This window comes from Nuphar pumila, chromosome 14 (assembly GCF_984573655.1).
Source record: "Nuphar pumila chromosome 14, dmNupPumi1.hap1.1, whole genome shotgun sequence".
Classification (NCBI taxonomy): Eukaryota; Viridiplantae; Streptophyta; class Magnoliopsida; order Nymphaeales; family Nymphaeaceae; genus Nuphar; species Nuphar pumila.
The window spans coordinates 7,201,587-7,223,994 of NC_143262.1; the positions used below are offsets into that span (position 1 = coordinate 7,201,587).

Consider the following 22,408-nt stretch of genomic DNA (forward strand, 5'->3'; position numbering starts at 1 on the left):
TCATGCCAGCTATGTCACAATGACAGGTTGACTCATGGATGCATGATGAGTCACAAGCTTGATTTTTTTTTTTGAAAAATATGACTCTATATCACATAGACACGAGAGGATGCGTGATTGGGGATTCGACTTGAAACTTGGAATTTTTTGGAAAAGAGGACATGAGAACGTAGACTTTTTTAAACTTTTAATCAATAAAAAACTATATATTTTTTTATATTTCAATTTTAGAAAATATTTTTTTATAGAAATAAAACTTCAAAACATTAAAAAATAATAAGATAATTTAAAATATCATCCATCCGTGTCTGCGTACATGTCCACTCGTGTCACTAGGAAAACACCACCAAAACGGCACATCCCTATGACACAAGGACATGTTTCAATTTTAATCAATAAAAGACCGTTACATATGATATTTTATTAAAAAATATTAAAAACACTTAAATATTAAAATAAATAGTTTTGAACGTCAGTGTCGTGCCTACATGTGTATGCTCATGTCCTGTGAGATACAAGTTCAAAAAATGTTTTGTCATTCAAACAGGCCCCTAATTTCATATATTTCTCTTTCAGCAACAACAAATTGTACTAAACACCATTCACGAAAGCTATTGTTAAATTTTTCTTCAACTATTAATCAAGTTATCGTCAGATGTGCCTTGGATGCTGCTCATCTAAAAAATGAAAGACACCCATCAAGCAGTCAATAAGGCTCATTCATTGTGAACTGTTCATCTTAGACTTAAACCATTCAGATGCCGTTCATCCGAAACACCAACGACATCGAAAAAAAAAAAAGTGAGGCCCATCCAAGTTATGGGGGCATCTCATTCATACATTTGGGTGTTGTTCATCTTGAGATCAACGGCATCCAACATCCTGGATAAATTTGGTTATTTGTCAAGTTAACCCATGAGGACGGTAACGGCATGGAAGTGTCAAACAGACAAAGTTATCATGATTCCATGAATGATAACTGAGGTTTAGGGTTGCAAGCAAACGGTCTGATTCATGAAGTGGCCCGGCATCTGCAAATTTTGGCTGTTCCCGGATCCGAACTGATCCGCCACCCACCCCTCAATGTATTTTTTAATCCAAAACCCGAACCGTTTGTATCCCTATCCCTACTGACTTTGCGCTTACAAGTTGAGATCAAAGGAGCGGCTAAGTGCCATGATTATCTGAGACTAGCCAATCACATGAATGACAGCATTGCATGAGGCCTACAGCTACATAGTGCAATGACTAAATGACAATTGGATTCCTGCGACTTCCTTTCTTCCCTAGAGAGCCCTTCATTTCTTGGTTCAATGTGGTGCAGGTGTCTCATTCACTTTTGTCCTTGGCTTTACAACCTGGAAACACTTTATTTTTACCTTTATGAGTTTCTCATTATTGTGGGACTTCTACACAGGGTTGTCAGTGCTTGATTTTGACCTTGACCGAATCCAATACAGTTGGATTCAGGCAAAAAAATCTGCTCTGTTTTAAATTTAATGTAATTAACTCATAACTTATGGTTTGGGGTTTAGTGGGATCCAGGTCGAAACCAAACAAATAAACAATCAAATTCAGATCCGAACCCAACTTAACACGACCCACACCAACCTAGCTAAGCCTTGTAAAATGAGGTGTGAAAAGTGGGCAGGCCCAAAATATTTTTCAAAGGGAACATATTTTACTTCTTAGATATTACAAAAGTGCCACCTCTCAAATTTCTCTTTCAATGAAAGCAACTTGTGGGCATCAGATCCCGTACCAAAAAAATTTGATCCGAACTTGAAACCTGTGAATGTTCTGATTCGGCTTTAGGCTCGGAACTGGACCCACCTTCTTAATGTCTTACCTGGACCATCTGGTAGCAGTTTTGCCTAGGTCCCACCCAGATGTGACCATTTTCAACCATACTTCCACCACACCCAGCTACCCCATGCTCACCCATCCTTACATAATAAGTTTTAACTCTAAACTCTTTCTAGTGAGTTATAAGACTTTTCGTGAGATCAAATCCATTGATACTTGATTAATCCTTTTACAAGTTATTACATTTAGATGTCTGCTTTTCACAAGTAGTATTTCAAAGACACGCTTGGTTTATGGAAACAGTCAGTTGAACTTTGCTTACTAAAAGGAAGTTACTGATTTGTCAATTAAACATAAAACTACGAGATGAAATAGTTGTTTCATAAAAAAGGACAAATTAGTTTTTTTTTTTTTTTTAAAGTTGGTATTTCAAACAATGTTGTAAGAATCGCTTGCTGATCTCGATCGTCTTTTAAAAAGGTTCAGAATTTCGGATCTAATGGATCGTTCTGAATTGGTCTACTTGAAAATTTGGAAACGGGTTGCCTTGTTTTTTGCAAGATAATCCTTGAGAGGGCAAAACAATAGTCCTTTATGAGGATAGAAGAGATGAGGAGAGAGAGGGTACTTCGGGCAAGGGGTCGCCAGATTGAGCAGCGAGGAAAAGAGAAGGAGGGAGCCGAGCAGGGGATCGCCGGAGTGAGCAGTAAAGAGGGAGAGAGTCGCCAGAGTGAGTAGGGATTGAGAAATGAGAGAGCAGGGAACGACGAGAGAGCATGGAGAGATGAGAGAGAGAAAGAGAGGAAGGGCCCTCCTCGGGGCCCACTTTGAAAATTTTCTCGTACACTTTTTGCACGTCAGTCTTTGTTTTTCATAAAATGGCCTTCGATGATTGTAGAGGAGCCGTTTTCACTAATTTTTTTTAGTCTTTATGAGGTCAAATGGCTTAGAAGGCAGGGATTAATTTGCAAAAAAACTTATTTTTACCTTTTCTTTTTCTTTCTGGGTGATTTATCGTCATCCTTGTTCCATCTATGCTGTGCTAAAATTTTCCATCTTCTTTAAATGAATTTTACTGTGGATCTAAATAAAAATGGCAAGCTATTCGCTAAGATTCGTCCAATGCAACATGCCCAAGTAATTTGTAATTTCTGCTTCTTAAGAAATCCAATTCTTTGCAATAATTGCAAATGTTCAAATACGTAGTAACACTATTGAGCAGTAAAGATGCCCACAAATTAAACATACATAGGCATTCATCACCGTATGATGCCTTATTGTGTATAACACAAAAGAGAAACAGTAGAGTCCTTTCATGAAGTGGCAATCTCTTCTTATTGCACCACTGTTATCTGCAGCTTCTTTTTGGTTAGGGTGTACTCTCCATAGAAATAATAGAAAAAGCCCCAAAGAGATAAGACCAATGAAATGGCTTTGTCGCCACTGAACTTCTCGTGATAGAAAAAGACAGCCAGGACTTCTGTTACGGGAAGTAAAACAGTAATGAGGATGCCACTGAACAGAGATGAAGCACAAAAGATGATACCAATTGCGCCTATGAAGTAGAGCTGCCAAATGATTGCTGTCCATGCTATTACGATGTAATACTTGGTCTCACCAAGTCCAAATTCACTTGCTTCTCTTGTGATAACCTGAAAACATTAACCATGTTTGAAAATAATGAGTAGCAGCTAATAGGTCTGCTCTCTCTCTCTCTCTCTCTCTCTCTCTCTCTCTATATATATATATATATATATATATATATATATTATTTATTTATTTATTTATTTATTGGTATCTCTTGATAGTACCTGTTTGCATAGTTCATTTAAGTAGGGACCACATTTTGAGTCTAATGGTTTTAGCATTAAAACATGATTTTTTCTCTGACATATATAGAGAGAGTAATGATTCGGTTCTCTTGGAGAACCTAGACCCACCTTCTGGAAATCATGCCTTATTGATGCATTCGACATAGTTTGTTTGATAGAAACCAAGCTTTGGATATTGTTTTTTAACATAAAAATAGGATACCTTTAAGTAATGAATTAATCTTTGGTACATTGTGAGCCCTTGATTTTTGAAGATCTTAAAAAACTACATATAAGTCAAAATCACATGATTCAATATTTGTTTTCTACTAAAATGCATGTAGATCGTGTCCATGAGGTCTGATCAACAAATAAACTCATGAATTATGAGAATTGATAGCTTCTACAAACAAACGAAACTTGAACACCTTCTGATTGGTTTGTTCTGCTTGTTTACCAGTCCTAGGTATAGATGCCCCAAGACTGTATATATATAATCATTAGAATATAAGAACAAGAAATATAGGCCTTTTCAACACTTTTTTTGCAAATCCAACCATGTGGATGTGCTTGGCATGGTGAATTTGCTAGGAATCAACCATTGGATTGTGTATTTTCTATGAAAAAATATGATTTTTGAATACTTGAATATTTATGAAAATTATGAGCCATTGATTTTAAAGCCTTAAAGAATCTCATTTATGCATCAAAATCGGATGATTCAGGAGCAGGTTCTTATAAAACCAAACATGTAGATCACATTCATATGGTTAGATTCAAGAAAAAAGAAAAAAAAAACCATAAAAATCTCAGTTCACGCATTAGTTCTCATATTTTCAGTTCTCATATTCATGGACTTTTTATTATTTTCTCTTGATTCTAACTGTACAGATGTGATCTACATGCTTGGTTTTATAAGAACCCACTCTTGAATCATCTGATTTTGATGCATAAGCGAGATTTTTTAAGGCTTTAAAATCAGTGGCTCAAAATTTTCATACATATTCAAGCATTCAAAAATTGCATTTTTCTTCTAAAATACACTATCCAATGGTTGATTCCTAGCAAATTCACCATGCCAAGCACATCCACATGGTTGGATTTGCAAAAAAAAGTGTTGAAAATGCCCATATTTCTAGTTCTCATATTTCAGTAATCATGTCCTGGTGACTATATATATATATAATCACTAGAATATGAGAATTAATGTGTGAACTGTGATTTCATAAATTTTTTGTTCTTTTCTCTTGAATCTAATTGTATGGATGCCATCTACATGATTGGTTTTATAAGAACCCGCTCTTGAATCATCCGATTTTGATGAATAAACAAGATTTTTTTAAGGCTTTAAAAGCAATAGCTTATAATCTTCATAAATGTTCAAGCATTCAAAAATAACATTTTTTCATTGAAAACACAAGATTTAATGGTTGATTCCTAGCAAATTCACCATGTCAAACACATCCACATAGTTAGATTTGCAAAAAAAGTGTTGGAAATGCCCATATTTCTAACTCTCTCTCTCTCTCTCTCTCTCTCTCTCTCTCTCTCTATATATATATATATATATATATATATATATATATATGTGTGTGTGTGTGTGTGTGTGTGTGTGTGTGTGTGTGTGTGTGTGTGTGTGTTGTGTGTGGTCTAGAGGATGTTAAATCCTTGATTTTCTTGATATGCACCAGAATAGCAGGTTGACTCGATTCATTCTCTATCCCCATGGTGCGAATTCAGGCCCATCTTGGAGATGAAAGGCCTTAGTTTCTTTCCGCCATGAAGAAGAACTAAAGAAGAGAAGGATCGTTTGAGAAACCATAACAAATGGCAAGTTTCTGATTATCTATATTTCACCTGGAAATCTTTGTTCACCAGCATACCAACTGTGCAAAAAGCAGTGGCGGTAAAGGACATCACCATTTGCGTTTCCAATACAAGCGTGTACGTTATAGTCTGCTTGGCCTTCCTATAAATCAACTCCACAAGTGGCAATATCAACCCGTACAGCAAAGCTGCTCCAAGCGTTAAAAAGAAACCCATGTAATACTTGAAATTGTTGACGTTATCTGGTCTGTCTTTGCTAGCATGGAGTCCTAACACCACTGAACCAACGGTAAGCAAGACCACTGCATTTATTGAGAAGGGATTGAACCTTTGCTTCACAATTATGAATGCAAACACTGCAGTGAAAGCCAACTGTGTAGATACCAGCATAGATGAAGTAGAAACTGGCAAGTATGACAGCCCGAACGAGTACATGAAGTCGTCAAGTCCTATCAGCATCCCCACGAAAGCTGACGCGGTAGCCTGCCTCGGTGTGATGAGCCAAATTGGAGTTCTGGACTGTTGATCAGATCGGCGCCGATGAGCGTATTTTATGAGAAGAAGCACGACCATCACCGGCCAACCTCCAGTCTGGAGCCAACTCGAAAACCATTTGCGATTTCCCCCTTTTAAGAAATAGAGCCTCTGTAACAGGGGACCTGCAGTAGAACCTACTGCTAAGCACAGACAGTTGACAAGGAGAAGTCACTTATTCATGTGTCTGCGATGAGTAACTTCTGTTGTGGGCGATTGGCCGTGTTCAACATCCATCTTTTGGTGCAGATGAATGTATGTTTGGGATGAAGAGCAGATTCTAATATAGATGATAATAATCTTTCAAAAAATAGAGAGAGAGAGATGATAATAGAATGTGCAACAAAAGAAGCAATGCTTTTTATTTCTTGCATGAGTACTATTTATATTTCAAAGAGTGCAGGGTGGTTGTAATGCAAAAATGTGATAAATTGTGGATACTTTGAAGACTGACCGGTAGTTACGTGGAATTGTCGGTGACCTCTCAACTGTTTTTGCCTCTACCTTTTTTTATTGATGTCATCCTCCAGTATCATCTCAAAATATAGTGCAGAGTAAAAGAAAATGAGTTACATTGTATCATTCTCAAAATTTCTGGTTTGAAGGTAAATCACGAAAAAGGTCGATTTGTGACCGTAAACGATGAGAGTGGGAGTTTAGAGACCATAGCCAAAAGGATTTTTCAATGCGAGAAAAAGGAGCTATCAATGAAATACCTAGGTGTCACAAATGCTAATCTATGAACGTTGGTGGAAGACAAAATACGTAGCAAAGTTGAATCATGTAAAACTAAGGTAATATCAAAAGCCGGTAATTTCATCTTGGTTGATCACGCCCTCACCACAGTAGCACAACATTTTATGGTTCTCTTCTCCATCCCTAAATTTGTTCTCAAAAAGATAAATAGGGTGCTATAAAATTTTATATGGGGGCAAAGAGGACAAAAAACTTGCAACGCCCATAAGTTGGGATGTAGTAACGTTACCAATCTCTCCCGGAGGCTTGGGGATCAAGGACCTTAGGCATTTTAATAACGCACTATTGGTAAAGCTATGGTGGTTGATAGATAACGAGGAAGGGGAGGTTGAAAGGGTTCTCAAAAACAAGGATGGGCTTCAAGGGTGTTGTACGTAGAGCTAGGTTGAGAATACAAAGTAGAGGACTGAGTTGGGTTTTTGGAAAGAGCAGCTAAAGGTTTTTGAGATTTTTATTTCGAATGTTAGGGTCAAAGTGAGAAATAGAGAAAAAACAAGGTTTTGGTAGGACATTTGGATTGGAAAGATGCAACTTCGATAGTTATAATCCTAAGGACAGTCCTTTAGGCTCAACTTATCTCCTTCTAATGTGGGTGCCGAACCAGGAGAGCAATTTTTTATCCCATATCTTTTAAGAACTTTAAAGATATAGGATTGTTTAGAGAGACTAAGTACACCTTTAATTCTATCACGACGGATATCAATTCTAAGGACATAAGTGACCTTACCAATGTCCTCCGTATCAAAATAAGAGGAAAGAAATTTTTGTCTCGTGTAGAAGACTCAAATCATTAGTTGCAAGAAGAATATGAGAACATACAAAACCAAATTTATGAACTTACTCCCACTAGCCTTAAGGCATATACACTGATCAATAATGTTTTCAGTTAATCCAAATTTCAAAATGACCTGCTTGGATTTTTTTTATACCACTGGCAAGAGGCTTGTTTGAGTCTATAGATTTATTTCTTCAATTTACAAACTAAATTGTTTGAGTTATCTACACTAAAGCGAGGAGGTTGTTTCATATATGCATCCGCTTTCAGATCCTCATTCAAGAAACTCATTTTCACATCTATTTGATACAACTCTAAATCAAAATTAGCTATTAGGGCTATGATTATTCTCAATGATTCTTTAATTGAGACAAAAGAAAATGATTAATTATAATCAATGTCTTCACTTTGAGTGAAGCCCTTTGCAATGCGCCCATCCTTGTACCTTTCCACGGACCATTTAGAGTTTGTGTTGGTCTTATAGACCCACTTACAACCAACAAGTCTAACTCCATCAGGTCGAGGTACTCGATCTCATACTTGGTTCTTTGCCATTCGTCGACAGCAGTGGCTGTGAAAATGTGAAACGGAAGTAGGTGACAACCCCCCCCCCCCTCCCACTAACTATTTACCCCCCGCCGCCTACAGCCGACCGTGGATCCATTCGACAATCGCCAGCCGATGGCAACTAGCTGTCGTTGACCCTCAACCATCCGTCGGTGGTTGCATAAGCGAAAACATAGTGGAAAGAGTGGTTTTAACCCCCTTCCACCCTTTCTTTCTTATGCTTTCGCTGCCAGCAACTTTCACCAGTGGTCGGCTCTGACAACCGTCAGTGAAAGTCAGCCTCAGATGGCCAGCTGTCATCGATCCCAGTCGTTCTTCAGTGGCTACCACAGCAAAAAATAGAAAAAATAAGAGGATAAAATAAAGATAAGAGGAGGGACAAACCAACAGAACCCTCGATGCCTACACTCACCAACAGTGACTTCCACCTACCTTGACAGAGCCATCATGACATCTGCAACAAGTCGGCAGACAGTGTGTCATCCTGCACGTCCCTCCTTATGCCATCGATTCTCAAAAATCGAATGAGAGTCTGACGAAAGAGATGAAAGCATCATCGAATCCGGTGAGCAAAGCTAGATCGTCGATGCACCCACACAAACAATGATAGTGTGGTGTGGGCTCATAACACAATGTTAGAATAAACAATGGGATATGGTTGCTTATCAAACACAACCATGGTCGATCTGATCGAACCTTCGATAGAGGTGGGTTGTCGCATTCTCCTCATCTAATCAACGCCCTAGATGAGCCCAGACCACCAAGTCAAAGGTGAGCATGACCCTAGAACCTAGAGACTCAGAAAGAAAATCCAATAACCACGTATGTGTTAGAAAAGTTTTAAAATAAAAATCTTGGTGATTTTGTTTACTACCAAAAAATGCCTTGCAAAAGTTTAGTCCCATATCTAAGAGAGAAAAGTTTTTCAAGAGGTTTAAATAGAGAGTTTGTTATCTATTCTTTACTTTGGTAATCCATGTGTCTTGGGGTGGCTTGCAGACGTTGTTGCGCATCGTGCAGGAACGGATGTGTCGTTCGCGCACACGCGTGTGTGCGCAAGGGCGCTTGAGGTGCAATGTGGCATTTTAATGGCGCACTTTGCACACTTGCAGCGGTGCGAGGTACATATGAGGCGCAAATGTCCATTTTGATTTTTTAGTTTTGAGATATATGGTCGTTTGAAAGGTTTTAATAGCATTTATATTGAGTTTATGGCGCTTTGTGGCTGTTGGACGGTTTTGAAGGCCTTTGATTGACAGTCAAAGGTGGGTGACCGTTCAAGGATTTTTTCATTCTATTTTCAAACTGTCAAGTTTATGGTCATTAATATCATTTATCTCAAAATGTTTTGGCCTAGCTAGTCTATAAATCTCTTCCTTTTCCGTCTTTTGGATCATCAGAATTTTTGACTCTCCAGTTTTCTCCTTTTTTTCTTCACGGTTTGGCTTGCAGAGTTCATGTGTGGGAGAAGTCATATGTTCTTGCAAAGCAGTGACTCTCTTGAGGTTCAAGCCTAGTTGTATCTTGGGAACTCAGTCGTAACGAAACCCTTTTTCGCATCTTCGGAATTCCTGAAGTGGGGCAATTGAAGTTCTAAAGATAGCGATCTTAAGAACATGCCTCTAGGCTTGAGATCTCTTTTCTGAAATCCATTTTATCACATGGTTGGAATAACAATTTTAGAACTTCAATATGGCCTCTGGTTCGACATCCAACTCCATCAATCTGCTCAGTCGTGACCTTGAAAAACTCGATCGATTTGATGGGTCAAACTTCAAGCTGTAGCAATCAAAGGTCTCTTTCTTGTTGTCTGAGCTGCATATCGACTATGTCCTAAAAAAAACATGTCCCACTATCGTTGTTGGAGAAGTTGAGACTGAAGAATAGAAGAAAGAGCGAGAGAAGTGGCATACTGACAACTATCGATGCAAAGGACATATCCTGAACACTTTAGCCGATTCTCTCTTTGACTTATATACTCCATTGGAGTCGGCTAGAGAGTTGTGGAATGCTCTCGAGATTAAGTACAATGCAGAAGATGTTGGTAACAAACGGTTTATCTTAGATCAGTATGTTAATTTTTCTATTGTTGATTATAAGCCTATACTTGCTCAAATTCATGAGATGCAAATTTTGTCCTATAAGATCAAAGGAGAAGGTATGTATCTTGATGATGAGTTACAAGTTGTTGTCATCATTGGGACACTACTGGATTCCTGAAAAGAATATAGGAATCACCTAAAACATAAAAATGAGAAAATCACTTTAAATGATCTTCTTAAGGACATCTGAATTAAGGAGGAGACACGTCTTCGTGACAAAAAGAATTTGAGTCCTAAAGAGGGTTATCCTAAAATGAATTTTGTTAGTAATAAGAGTGGCAAAATCATGAAAACCCAGAAAATCAAAAAGAATTTTGTGAAAGGGAAAAAGGCAACTGATAAAAAGAAAATTAGTTGTTATGTTTGTGGCAAGTTTGGCCATTTTGCTAGAGAATGCAGAGAAAGAAAAAGGATTAGTCCTAAGCCAAATGAGTCAGAGGAGAGGCTTGTCATTGTAATCTCTGAAACCTTCATAGTGGCTGCAAATAAGGACTGGTACCTGGATACTGGAAGCACTATTCATGTGGCTAACGACAGGAACTTGTTCAAGTCGTATGAAGTAGTGGGGGAGGGATGCAATCTCTTTATGGGAAACTCTTCTTCAACTAAAGTGTTGGGAAAAGGGAGTGTGAAAATTAAGTTCACCTCCGGGAAAATCCTAACACTTGAGAATGTCCACTATGCTCCAAAAGTTCAAAAAAATTTAATCTTTGCAGATCTACTGTAATGAAATAGTTTTAAAATTGTTATTGAGTCTAGGATTGTAACTGTGACCAAAGGAAAAATCTTTGTAGGAAAAGGGTTTGCCACTAGTGGTATGTTCAAGATGAGCATAAATGAAGCTACTACTTCTATTTATATGGTTGACTCCTATTTTCTTTGGCATTCATGATTAGGACATATAAATTCTCGTTGCATTCATAATATGAATAACTTTGGTCTTCTTCCTTGTCATGTTAGAATAGAACATAATCATAAGTGTGAGACATGCATTCAAACAAAGCTAATTAGACTCCCGTTTCCTAATGTAGAAAAGAATTATAAATTGCTTGAATTAGTGCATTTTGATGTGTGTACGATGGATAATGTTTTGAGCCGCGGCGACAATAGGTACTTTATTACCTTTATAGATGACTATTCAAAAATTTGTTATTTTTATTTGATGAAACATAAATCTGAAGCATTTTCAAAATTTCTCATTTATTTTGTTGAAGTACAAAATAAATTTAAAATGAATATTGTACATTTAAGAACAGATAGAAGAGGTGAATACTTAGGTGAAGAGTTTGATAAATTCTGTAGAGATAATGGTATTATTCATCAAACATCAGCTCCTAGAACTCTTGAACAAAATGGAGTAGCAGAAAGAAAAAATAGAACACTTGTAGAAATGATGAATGCTATGCTTCTTAATATGGGTTTATATTCCAATTTGTGAGAAGAGGCTATACTTACTGTTTGTCATATTTTTAACCGATTTCCTTATTCCAAATTTGAAAAATCACCTTATGAATTGTGCTTTGGTAAGAAACCTAATCTTAGTTATTTTTGTGTTTGGGTTGTTTATCATATGTTAAAATTTCAAAAAATAAAAGAAAGAAGGTTGGACCTAAAGCATTTAAATGTGCATTTGTTGGATATGCGGAACATAGTAAAGCATATAAATTTCTAGACATTGTTAATGATGTTATTGTTGAATCTAGAGATGCATCTTTCATAAAACATAAAAATGCATTTGATTCTCTTCTTGATGGCAGTCGTATTATAGTAGATGAACATTCTGTTAATGATATCATTGAATATTCTAATGATTGTGCTGCTGAACCAGAAACTGAAGTTAGGCACAGTAAACGCATTAGAAAACCAACCAATTTTGGTTTTGCCTTTTATACATTTCTAATTGAGAATGATCCTATGTCTTTTCAAGAGGCGATGTCTTCTCAAGATGTTGTCTTTTAGAGAGAAGCTATTAATGATGAAATAGAATCAATTATGTCTAATAATGTTTGGAAATTAGTGGATTTACCTATTGGTTGCAAAACTATTGGCTGCAAATGGATTTTCAAAAAGAAATTAAAAGTTGATGGTACAATTGATAAATTTAAAGCTCGTTTAGTTGCAAAAGGTTTTAAGCAAATAGAAGGTATTGATTATTTTGATACTTTTGCTCCTGTAACCAGAATATCTACTATTAGAATTTTGATTGCCATGGTTGTCATATATAAGCTTCAAATCCATTAAATGGACGTAAAAACGGCCTTTTTGAATGGAGAATTAGATGAAGAGATATATATGGAGCAACCTGAAGGTTTTGTAGTGCTAGGGCAAGAGCGCAAAGTTTGCAAACTTGAGAAATCCTTATATGGATTAAAGCGAGCCCCTAAGCAATGACATGAAAATTTTGATAGTTCTCTAGTACATAATGGTTTTAAAATTTATGATGTTGACAAATGTGTCTACATTAAAGTAGATAGTAGCTCAATTATTATTATTTGTTTATATGTTGATGATATGCTTATTTTAGGTAATAATAGTGAATGCATAAATCAAACAAAAAGATTTTTATCTTCCTTGTTTTGTATGAAAGACTTGGGTGTTGCAAATGTTCTTTTAGAAATCAAAATTGTAAAAAATAATAATGGCATTGTATTATGTCAATCACATTATATTGAGAAAATTCTTACAAAGTATGGATATCTTAATAGTTCACCAGCATGCACCCCATATGATCCAAATATGAAATTGACTCCTAATGTTGGTGCAAGTGTTCAACAATTAAAATATGTCAGTGTTGTAGGTAGCCTTATGTATGCAATAAACTGCACAAGGCCTGATATTGCTTATGCAATGAGTAAAGTGTGTAGATACACTAATAATCCTGATCATCAACACTGGAATGCAGTGAACAGGATTCTTAGATATCTTAAGCATACTTTACACTATAGAATTCACTATACTGAGTTTCCTACTATTATTGAAGGGTATAGTGATGCAAGTTGGAATACCGACTTTGAAGATTCCAAGTCTACGAGTGGTTGGGTTTTCACCCTTGGTGGAGGAGCAGTTGCATGGGGGTCTAAGAAACATACCTGTATAACTCATTCTATAATGGAATCTGAGTTTATTGTTTTGGCATATGCTTGTAGAGAAGTTGAATGGCTTAAGAATATGCTAGTGGATATTCCACTAGGTGAGAAGCCTATACCTGCTATATCAATGTTTTATGATAGCCAATTAGTTATATGTAAAGCAGGTAATATGAAATACAATGCAAAGTCTAGACATATTAGTCTAAGACACAGTTTTATAAGACAAATGATTGATGACAATATTATATCATTGAAATATGTAAAGTCATGTCAAAATTTGGTAGACCCATTTACGAAAGGCCTTTCGAGAGATGTCATCAATAAAACATCGAGGGGAATGGAAATTAAGTCAATTAAGTCATCACCTAAAGATACCCAACCTAGAGCGTTGGAGATCCCACATGCCTAGGTTCAATGAAAAACGAATTGGTGAATGACAGATATTGAGCATATTTATGTAAGCCCATTACTGATATGTGCTCATGAGCTATAACCATGTGACGGTTGAGCTAATAGCTCTTAATGAGTTTGTAGGCCTTAAGGCTAGGGTGTGTGTTACAGTACACCTAGACAAACTCACCTATGTGAGTATAGATGTGTGAGCCGCTTCTTATGAGAATTGACAATTCTCTAGAGCACTCATGAATTCAGAAAAGCACAAGGCTCTAAATGTGCCAACATGAAATCCACACAATTGAACTTTTGGAGACCTATGTATGAATGAAATCTTCGTTAACAATATAAGGAGCTAAGTTCAAGGTAAGTCCACTTAGCACCTTGGTTAATTTAGGTTTTCTTTCAATAACTGGGGGTTCAAGTCTTGCAGACACTCTCACTGATGCATAAGTTTCTATGCAAGCCAAATATATTTTAAAACTAGTGGAGGATTGTTAGAAAAGTTTTAAAATTAAAATCTTGGTGATTTTGTTTACTACCAAAAAATGCCTTAAAAAAGTTTAGTCTCATATCTAAGAGAGAAAAGTTTTTCAAGAGGTTTAAATAGAGAGTTTGTTATCTATTATTTACTTTGGTAATTCATGTGTCTTGGGGTGGCTTGCGGACGTTGTTGCGCATCGTGCAGGAACGGACGCGACATTCGCGCACACACACGCGCGTGCGTGTGTGCGCAAGAGCGCTTGAGGCGCAATGTGGTGTTTTGATGGCCCACTTCGCACGCTCGCAGAGGTGCATATGAGGCGCAAATGTCCATTTTGAGTTTTTGTTTTTGAGATATCTGGCCGTTTGAAAGGTTTTAATAGCATTTATATTGAGTTTATGACGTTTTGTGGTTGTTGGACGGTTTTGAAGGCCTTTGATTGACAGTCAAAGGTGGGTGACCGTTCAAGGACTTTTTCATCCTATTTTCAAACCGTCAAGTTTATGGCCATTAATCTCATTTATCTTAAAACGTTTTGGCCTGGCTAGTCTATAAATCTCTTCCTTTTCTGTCTTTTGGATCATCAGAATTTTTGACTCTCCAATTTTCTCCTTTCTTTCTTCACGGTTTGGCTTGCAGAGTTTATGTGTGGGAGAGGTCATTTGTTCTTGCGAAGCAGTGACTCTCTTGAGGTTCAAGCCTAGTTGTATCCTGGGAACTCAGTCGTAACAAAATCTTTTTTCGCATCTTCGGAATTCCCGAAGTGAGGCGATTGAAGTTCTAAAGATAGCAATCTTAAGAACGTGCCTCTAGGCTTGAGATCTTTTTTCTGAAATCCATTTTATCACAAGGTTGGAATAACAGTATGCTCTCATCAAGCATCAATAGAGGTCTCCTTTTATAGTGAAAGATGAGTGGGGTTACATGCATGGCATTAATGCATATTGAATGTAAATATTTCACATTCTCGTAACAGCGCCCTCCCCCCTCACTCTTATGATGTCCCTTGGTGTGTCCATGTCAAACCGGGTCACATCCAGTTAGACCCAATCCAAAAGTCCAACACATCAAACTTGAATCTTTTGCATATCAGAATTGATATAGAATTCAGAGAGTGGAAGAAGTTGAAGTCCGATACGCGCGTGGGCAAAGCAATGCTTGTGGAATTGCTGTCCTGGCAACGTTGATTTTGTCATACGTTTTCAATAACTTGTCATTTGAATCAAATGAGCAAGATAGATTACTTTGTAAATTGTATTTTCATATGGTAAATGTTGAGACCACATTATTAATAAAATAAATGTTTGCCTTAAAAAAATTGTGTAGGGCGGTAACATTTAATAACAATATGTGGAGTTGATCTTTAAAAGCATCCGCGAATTCACTCTATTTCTCGATATATATGATCATAATCTCTTTCATTCTTTTTCTTTTTCTTTTTCTTTTTCTTTGAAATAAGACAGAGTAGAAGATTTCTTTGACAATGGCCATAATTATCATTGGGACACTTGAGTTGCACTCTGGATTTGATCTCCCATTGATGTATCATTGGATCATTTACTGGAATTCTTCCTACATTTTATTTTATCTGAATATTTTTCTTTCAAAAAAATGATCAACTTTTTTACATGGATGCAGACAAGACACTGTATGGCATAGTAGAAGACTTTGAGAAAATTAGGAAGTGAAGAGACACGATTGAAATCACTAGTCTTTAAGTGTAACTACAAACACAAACTTTCATGAAAATTTTAAGACACAAAAAGGAGAGAGAAAGAGAGAGAGAGAGAGAGAGAGAGAGAGAGAGAGATGATGAATGTGTCTTTCAAGTCAAAGAGGGTGATAGATGATGAATGTATATTTTGAGTACAAAAGTAAAGGGTTTACTTTATTTTCTGTAAAAAAAAGGTCAAAAAGTGAAGGGTCTTAAAACGAGGCTGGGTGCAACATAGAACAAATTAACTAGTGAGCTTGCCCCAGTTTACCCCCGGGTACTCAAAATACAAATGTGTTAGGTAAGAATTTTTTCAAAATTAAAACAGATAAAGTAGCTAATGGGACGACCAGATTTGGTTTGGTGTTTATATATCACACTTGAATTTAACGATTACTTCATTCTAATGTAAACATTTTTAATATGAGAAAAGGCTTAAAAAACAAGGAAAGTTTGGGTCGGATGTGAAACGGCTTTAGTTAAAAATGGGTTCAGAGGGTGCATGTTTCAAGCCAGAACCAAACCCCTAGGTCCAACATGGGTGCCGACCACGTTGGGTCTAATTAGTTCGGGGTATCCAATCTTGACAACAATAAGAGGTGAGAGCTGGCACCATTAATGGAGTAACTGAATTGGATATATTTGAATCTAGCAGATTAGGCACAACTGTGCCCGTTTTTAATAGATCCATAGGTTCAGGTTGGGTCTAAAATTTAGACCCGCTTAGAAAAACATGTCAATTTTTTGGGATGGAAAATATAGACACCAACTTATTGGAATTGACTCATTTTTCATACTCGACCCGAAGAGTTCTATTCACTATGTACCAGAACCAACTCGAATGAGATACATATTCAAAGTTCAAACCCATTTGATACTCTCATTATTTGAAATGTGATTATTGCCTTTCAAAAGAAAACATGGTTATCATTAATTAGTAGATTTCTTTTATGATAACGACTTCCCAACTCTTAAAAGTTGAAACCCCTAAGAGATTTCTTTTTTTTTAATACAAGGAACAATAGTAAAAATAGTAAACCCGAGTGAGTTTTCTAGCCTGTGAAGGAAAAAAAAAAACCTAAGAGGGTTTACTTGCATTAATTAAAACAAACTCACCCATTGTTTGTTTTACTTAAGAGGGTTTACTTGCATTAAAAATCATGGCTAAGGGATCTATTGCTGCATCCGCAAGACCGATTAGATGGACATCACGCGTTGGAGGTTAGTCTGGTGGTGTTGGATTTGCTGTGTGGTGGGCAGTGTGGAAGGAACAAAAATGCACGCATCTTTAATGAGGCCTTCCCCTCCCCTGCTAGTATTTCTACTCATATACTATCAGATGTTTTCCTAATGGTGAGGAAGAAATGGGGCTTTAAAAACTGTGATTGGCTCCTAAACTCTGTTCAAAAACTTTATCCCTTCCCTTTGTATCTCCTCATGCCGATCTCTCCACGACTTGAATTAATGTTTTGTGGCTCCTCTTTATGAAGATTAATGAATCGTAAGTTTGAATTTGAATTTCAACTGGAATTGAATAATGAAATCCAAGTTTGAATTCAAATTCTATTTAGAAATTCATCGTTGATTTTTGCTTTGAAATCAAATTTCAATTTGCATGTTTAATTCAACTTTACATTTGAGTCTTTAATTTGTTTTTTATTTATTTCCCAAAGAAACCGCACCCGAAAAAAAGACCTGGCCGCGCTGGCTCAGCCTGCCATACCTACGGTCATCGTGCCAGCAACGTAAAACTCTAAGGCTAAGACCCTTGCCCCCAGGGCCTATGCTACGTGTTGGCATGCACAGACAGCTGACACTAATGAGAATCGAGCAATGACTGCCCGTCTAGCAACCAAGGCCTACCCCACTACGTAAACCCCCCTTGCGGCTTTAGCTTCAAACTTGAATTTGAAATTTTCATTTTATTTTAAATATTTAAGTTACATTTTAATTTAAATTTGATCTTTGAAGTTAAATTTGAATTTAAGTATGCAAATTGAAATTTGTTTTTTGAATTCACCTATATAATTTTCAATGATGTTCCCCACTTAGGATTCTGCTATATCAATTGTGAAGCATTGGGATTTTGAGTAGAGCCAGATTAGAGGTCATCGCACGGAGTTGTTGAATGGGCAATAATAACAATGTTGAATTGAGATGAAGGGGTGGGGGGGATTAGCTTTCGATAGAGAAGCACTTGGGCCAACACTTCACTCCACCTGCTATCTTATCTTGAATTAAAATTCATATTTGAATTTCAATTTTAATTAACATCAAAACTTGAGTTTCAATTTTAAGTTTGACTTCAAATTTGAATTTAAGAATGCAAATTGAAATTTGTCTTTTGAGTTCAACTGCATAATTCTCAACTGATGATGTTGGGCACTCAAGGCTCTATATTCGTTGCAAAGCTTTGGGGTTTTACGTGGGGCCAAAGTAGAGGTTGTCGTAGATGAGCAGTAACATTTTTCCAATTATACAAAGTGTTGGGTGGATTGACCAGCTTTTGGTAGAGCAACACTCAAACCAACATTTTACTACACATTTCATCTTGAATTCAAATTTGAATTTACATTTTAATTTTAATTAATTCGATTCCAAATTTAATTTAAAATTTGAACTTGGACTTGAATCTATAATTTGAAATAACAATTGAAGTTAAATTTTAATTTCAAATTTTGAATGAAAACACAATTTTGATTTTTTATTGATTTTTTATATTAAAAAATGCTTAAATCCTGAAGAATGAATGTGAACCCTATCTTTCATAATCGACCCAAATATATTGAGATCGATTATAATTTTGTTCAAGAAAAGGTGGCACAACGATAGCTGGTTACTCGTTTCATTCCATCAGTCACAGGTTGCTGACATCTTGACCAAACTTCTCACCAGACAGCCGTTCCATCTTCTACATCCCGAACTCGTTTTATGGCAGCTTCTCCAGCCAAGTTTGAAGGGGTTATTGACAATAAGTCTGAGGCTTATTCTGATCCTACGAAGGCTTTGGAAGAAATAGAAAGCACTAAGACTGGCGAGATTGCAGGGACGGACAAAAATTCATGAAGGGAAATCATATCTACTTATCATTTCAATAGAAGGAAAGAAGATATCCGTAGCTCATGAAAAACAGATCTTAAAATAAAGAAAGGGCAGAGAATTCAGCCAAAATCTGTAACTGAATATCGCTAAATTATTCTATTTATTGTAATGCTTAGGAAATAAGAATAGCATTAAAATCTTACGGTGGACGTAGGCACAACTGGCCGAACCACATAATTCTTCTTGTTCTTTGTTTTCTCTTTTCTACATTTTGGTTTAAAGAGATGGATTCGGAATTAATTCTCATGAAAATTAATGGTGAACAGAGGGAATAGATTCGTCTCAAATGGCCAAATGCAAAACTTGCATGGGTGGGAGACACAAGAATGGGTGCAGTTTGAATTCGAAACACCATAACTCAGGAATAAACAAGTCTGAGTTGGTGTATATCTATGTGTGGCTGCAGTGACTCCTCGTCGCCTGTACCAAATCCTCGTGTACTAGTTCTTTATTCCTTTAAATAATATTCAATGATTCCTTTCTTTCAATGAGAAAATCTAAGTACTAGAAGATCGCCGTATAATTTTTTCCTGTTTTTTTCTCCATGGACCTTCTCTAAAAGGAGATTATGATGCACGGACATTCTACCTTAACCCATTATTTTATTTTTTGAGAAGTTCTTAAAATCACACCTAAAATTTTGGTAATAATAAAAAACGAACCTAAGCTTTGACTATTGTCAAAAACGTCACTAATTTTCTGCGCTGTTAATTAAATTTACTGGGATACCCTCAATGCACTCTCTTTCTCTGTGTTCCTACGTCCATGCTTTCCCACCCATTCATTTTTAAGATGAACGACATCCAAGGTTCCACTAACGGTGTTGGTTTTTCATGAGGGAGTGCTGGTGGTCATGACTAATTATCATCATCAATATGTTGTCAATAGATTACAATCATCAACATATTGGTGATGATAATTATCATTGTCAATATGATAATATTCGTGATTGATTGAAGATGATGATTATCATCGTCAATATGTTGTCAATAGATTATAAATAATAGCATAATGATGATGATTATGGTTGCCAATATGTGGATTATTTATACTCTATTGATGATGATAATTATCATCATCAATATGTTGCCAATAGATTACAAATCATCAGCATCTTGGTGACGATAACTATCATCCTCAATATGATATTATTTGTAATCTATTCACGATGATAATTATATTGTCAATAGATTATAAATGATCACTATAATGATAACGATAAATGTAGTCATCAATACTTTGATTAGTTGTAATTTTTTTACTATGATAATTATCATCATCAATATGCCATCAATAGATTATAAATGATTAGTATAATGACATTAATAATTATGGTCACCAATATATCAATTATTTATAATCTATTGATGATGATAATTATCATCGTTAATATGTTGTTAATGGATTACAAATCGTTAGCATATTAATGACGATAATTATTATTATCAATATGTTATTATTTGTAATCTATTCATGATGACAATGATCATCGTCAATATGTTATCAATAGATTATAAGTGATTAGTATAATGATGATGATAATTATGGTCGTCAATATATCAATTTTTTGTAATCTATTGACGATGATAATTATCATAATCAATATGTTGTCAATAGATTATAAATCATCATCATATTGGCAACGATAATTATCATCGTCAATATGTTATTATTTATAATCTATTGACAATTATAATTATCATCGTCAATATGTTGTCAATAGATTATAAATGATCAACATAATGATGATGATAATTATCGTCATCAACATGTCGATTATCTGTAATCTATTGACGATGCTCATTATAGTCATCAATATATTGTCAATAGATTATAAATCATTAGCATATTGATGACGATAATTATCATCATCAATATGTTATTATTTGTAATTTATTGATGATGATAATTACTGATGTCAATATATTGTCAATAGATTACAAATGATCAGTATATTGACTATGTGAGTTATCGTTATAAATATACTAATTATTTATAATCTATTGATGATGATACTTATCGTCGTCCATATGAAAACTGGCATGCACCAAGATTTCTATAGGTTTTTTTTTATTTCATCATACGGATTCGATCTAGATGCATGATTTTATAGAACCAGGCTCTTGGATCACATTATTATGATATATAAGAAGGACCTTCTAAGGCATGAAAATCAATGGCTCAATTTTTTTGTAAACAAGCAAGCATAAAATTTCACATTTCTTGATCTGATTATGATGATCCAATATTTGGTTCCAAGCAAATGGACCACGCTAAATACATCTACAGGGTTCGTTTTGCAAAAAAAACTTATGAAAATCTCGATTCATACCAGTTTACATGTTACAGTTTTCCTTGATCCAAGGTAACTAAAATATGTAAACTGGTACACACCAAGATTTACATAGGTTTTTTATTATTTTATAAAATTTCATCATACAGATGTGATCTAGATGCGTGGTTTCATAGAAATAGACTCTTGAATCATTCGATTATGATGTATAAGAAGGATCGTCATGAACATGCAATCATATGGACCACACCGAATGCATCTGCATGGTTAGATTTGCAAAAAAATTATGAAAATATCGATTCATACAAGTTTACATGTTACAGTTTTTTTTTATCCAGGGTAACTAAAATGTGTAAACCAGTCAAATATATATGTAAATTGGTATGCACCAAGATTTTGATAGACTTTTTTTTTCTAAAATTTTATTGTATGGATGCTATCTAGATGCATGGTTTTATAAAAACATACTCTTAGATCATCTGATTATGATGTAAAAGAAGGATCTTTTAAGGCTTGAAAGTCAATGGCTAAAAATTTTCGTAAACATGCAAGCATAAAAAATCACATTTCTTGATCTGATTATGATACTTCAACAGTCGTTTCCAAGCAAATGGACCACGCCAAATGCATCTGCCGGGTTAGATTTGCAAAAAAACATATGAAAATGTCGGTTCATACAAATTGAAATGTCACAGTTTCCCTTGATCCAAGCTAACTAAAATAGGCTAACCAGTCAAATATGTAAACTGGTATGCACCAAGATTTTCATAGGTTTTTTTTATTTTTTTCTAAAATTTCACCCAATGAATGTGATCTAGATGCATGTTTTATAGAAACAGGCTCTTGGATCATCCAATTACGATGATCCAATAGTCAATTTCAAGCAAATGGACCACATTGAATGCATTTGCAGGGTTAGATATGGAAAAAAATCTATGAAAATATTGATTCATACTTGTTTACATGTTATAGTTTCCCTTGATACAGGTAACTAAAATATGTAAATCAGTCAAATATTTAAACTAGTATGCACCTAGATTTTCATAGTTTTTTTTTTATTTTTTTCTAAAATTTTACCAGACAGATGCGATCTAGATACGTGGTTTTAGAAAAACATACTCTTGGATTATCTGATTGCGTTGTATAATAAGGATC

General features: G+C 35.5%; 1 pseudogene; it reads right to left on the reverse strand.

Annotated features, from left to right (window-relative positions):
- Window positions 1-3,140: 3,140 nt before the first annotated feature.
- Window positions 3,141-6,161, reverse strand: LOC149816212 (purine permease 1-like; annotated as a pseudogene).
- Window positions 6,162-22,408: the final 16,247 nt, after the last annotated feature.